The sequence below is a fragment of the Athene cunicularia genome, unplaced genomic scaffold (assembly GCF_003259725.1).
Source record: "Athene cunicularia isolate RWA unplaced genomic scaffold, athCun1 SCF_10, whole genome shotgun sequence".
NCBI lineage: Eukaryota > Metazoa > Chordata > Aves > Strigiformes > Strigidae > Athene > Athene cunicularia.
In genome coordinates this window covers 13456-17049 of record NW_020799156.1, presented here as the reverse complement: position 1 = coordinate 17049, position 3594 = coordinate 13456, and positions in this window count along the sequence as shown.

The following is a 3594-nucleotide window of genomic DNA, read 5'->3' as shown; positions in this document are numbered from 1 at the left end:
ATGTAAAACCCCCCAAAAGCAACCCCCCCAAGTTGGAAGCCCCCCAAATGCAACCCCAACTAAATCACAGCCCCACAAATGCACTCCCCATCAGTGTAAGACCCCCCCAAAGGCACCCCCACTCAATGTAAAACCCCCCAAAAGCAACTCCCACAAGTTGGAAGCCCCCCAAATGTGACCCCAACAAGTGCACAACCCCCCCCAAACGCAGCCCCCAGAAGTGCAAAGCCCCACAGATCCAACCCCAACAAACGCACTGGGCTGCAAACTGCTTTTCCCATTCCTCACCACCTCGTCAAGCAAAAGCAAACTCTGCAAAGGAATTCAGCTGAAAAGCAAAAGATTTATTTTTTTTTTTAAATAGAAGGTTACATCTTTCTACCTTTGTGGTGTCGGGCCACTGTTAGAATACAAACCAGAAGGGAAACGGTGCATGAAATACCATATCCCCTGCAAAACCCACTATATTTTTGCTAAGTAAGCAGGGTGTTTGGCAAGGTGTTGGTGTGCTATCACAGCTACTCTGATAAGAACTAAGAATGACGGAAATATAAAAAAAATATGTTATATTGCCATACCAAAGTTTTCTGCTCACACTATCAAGTCATTTATAGCCTCTTGAACATCCTTAGGAAGATCTCAGTGATGAAAAGCAATGTAAAATGCTGCTATATTTGTCGTTTTTTTTTTCCTGGGTGGACGTAATCAAAGCCTCTCTGCACCAGGATTTGATGAGTATGCTGAAAATTATCTACTTTTAGAGTTTTGGAAGCGTTACGGATGGGAGATGAGAGCTCCAGTTCAACAGGGAGCATGTCCCACGCAGGACTCCTGCACCACAGCGCAGCAAATCCACGTGCTCGCAAGGCTGCCTACGCCAGCCTCTGGGCTGGCAAGTCACACACCACAGCTTCCCCTCCCTCTCCAAGGTATAGAATTTAAAAAAAAAAAATAAAAAATCAGTAATTTGCAGTTTCTAAGCACGGTCTCTACAGAACCAGCTGCAGCCCCTCATGCAGGGAAAGGATTTGCTCAAATACGGGGAGAAAAGCTGCAAAATGTTAATGCTGAACACCAAGCAGTACAATTTTCAGATTTCCCATTGGTTGTACAATGGCAAATAATAAGTCTAAATAGAATATGTTACGTTTCCTTCCATTGGCAATAGCCCTAGGTTGGGTTTTGGTTGGTTTTTTTTCAAGGCATACCACGAACCAGAGCTCCATTTAGACCCTTGGGATGCAGCAAACTGCCATTACGGACATCTTTTTTGGTTTTATAGGCCAAAAATTTTGGTTTTAAGAGGCGAGATTTATCCAAATTTAGCCAATTAGTCCTGAGAAGGACCTTTGTAGGCCATTAAGGTGATTTTGAAAGGCTGCAGAGATACCCTCTCCAATAAAATGGTCCTTTTTCCCACCACCTAAACACCTTTGAACTCAAAATATTTTTTCAACTAGCCAACGCCGGTACTAGCAGGATCAATTTAACATGCTGTGGTTTAGCATCTGTCCCTGCCCCCCTCCCCGAAACATTACTTTGATCAAATTTCTGCAAGTCGTTCTACCTCAAGATCCCAATCAATATGTTTTTATTATTAATAAAAAATGCATTAAGTTGTTCTAGTGACTATGTGCCAAACCGCTGATTTCAGTGAGACCTGGATCCATCCTACCACCTCGCCAGAAATTAGATTTCTAGAATGAAACTACCCGAGGTAAATAATTAATATCCTTTTCCTTATAAATGAACATAATTCAGTAAGAGCAAATTATTTTAAAAGTCTGTTTAAAAAAATATTAAAAATGCTCCTCAACGAAGATCGTGTTTTTCTACAGAGACAGATGAAGACTCCTACTGAGGGGCCATGGGGAGAGGCTGACAGCAAAGGCTGAACCACTTCTAGCATCAAGGTGGATTTAGAGCTGGACTTAGAGCCCAGACTTGATCTTGGGCTCTCCATCCTTGACACGGACTGCGCTACACTCAGAGCATGTAGGTAACTTATTTCTCAACCTCTTTTGCAAGCTCATGTGGATCTCAACAGAAGGAAGGTTGACCCTCACTCCCTTTGATCAATGTTCAACAGCTACACGTAAAACTCAGGGACATCTACACTGTTACAAAACTCTTATTTCCTCCCTCCTCTTTCCCGGAACATAAAAAGCTTCTTTCGCAGTTTATCAAGTCCCTCTGCTGGTACCAGCTAAAAAAGGAACCAAACTTAGAGGAACTCTTCCAGGAAAGCAGAAGAATGTTTAAAATACGTTATTCAAAGTTTTTTTGTAAAAATATCTTAATTTACATACCCAGCATTTGTTAAAACACCCTCCCGGTCCCTACGGGACCAGACCACAGTCCTTTACCTGCTGTCAGAAGTACTCTCAGGCAAATCTATTTTAATGCAGAGGAATTTTGTTCTCTAGTAATTAAAAAATGGTTAATGGAAAGATAAACTCATTGTGAAAATAGACAATTTATGGTCCAGATTTTTCTGTCCTTACTGGCACACATGTTCCCATTAATTTAATTCAAGTCTCACTAGCAGCCAGATTTATGAAGTAATTTCATAACCGGACTTAGACAGAGAGAGGAGCGGACCATGCTACGCAAAGACACATGGGTCTGCAAGAAAGAGACAACTTGATTATAAATACTAAAAGCCATTCCATTGAAAACATCGGAATTTCACATAACTCCAGCACTAAATGTACCTCCATTCACCAACAAACCAAAAAGAAAACAGTTTAAAAAAACCCGACAGGCCTATAGTTAATCTGGCCAGGCAGCTTGCGGATTTTTTTTTCTTGGTTTAGATGAAACGAGCTTTTCCTCTCTTGACTGTCCATACAGAATAAATTGCCTCTAAAAAATGCACTAAGACACCAACTCTGTGTAACAAAGTCCCCAGACTGAATACTTGCAGAGGACCTGGCCCGCTGCTTCGATTAGATACACTCTTCCCCTTGCTCTTCTTTATCCAAACTAGACCTATTGTTATTTAGGATTTAGATCCTAAACTGTATTTAGGATGTAGTTACACGATGGGACTGACCCACTGGATCAGCTCGCTACTCTTTAAAAGAGGGAGGTCCCAAGCAGCTCTGTCATTTGAATGGGAACTGAAAATATACCCGAGTTCCCAGCTATTAACTAACCACACGAATGCAAAAATGGATTTACCACTGGGATGGATAACCCGGTTCTGGAGCAGCACCATCCAGCACCGCGGGGAGATGAGCTGCAGCGGCGGGTGCAGATATTTGAGGTCGCATAGGCTTCCGGATTATCCCTTGGGTTTATTTCCATCCTTTTGGTTTTGTCATTTGCAGGGGGTTATCCGGTCAATTTGAAATTATTCCCTAAACTTTGTATCGCAGCTGTGAAGGGCTTAGAAATAGGGATTTTGGGTTGTGGAAGCAGACGTAGCAGAGTGGGTCAGAACAACGAAGAAAGTTATTCTTGCGCTGTATGAAACGTAGAATAGCTGGAGACTGCTCAGCTTCTGACAACGTAAAGCAGAGCGTGATATCAAGATCTCTACACCTGCCATTAATTTTTATCTTCCAAACAAAAAATAATTTGGCGGGGGGG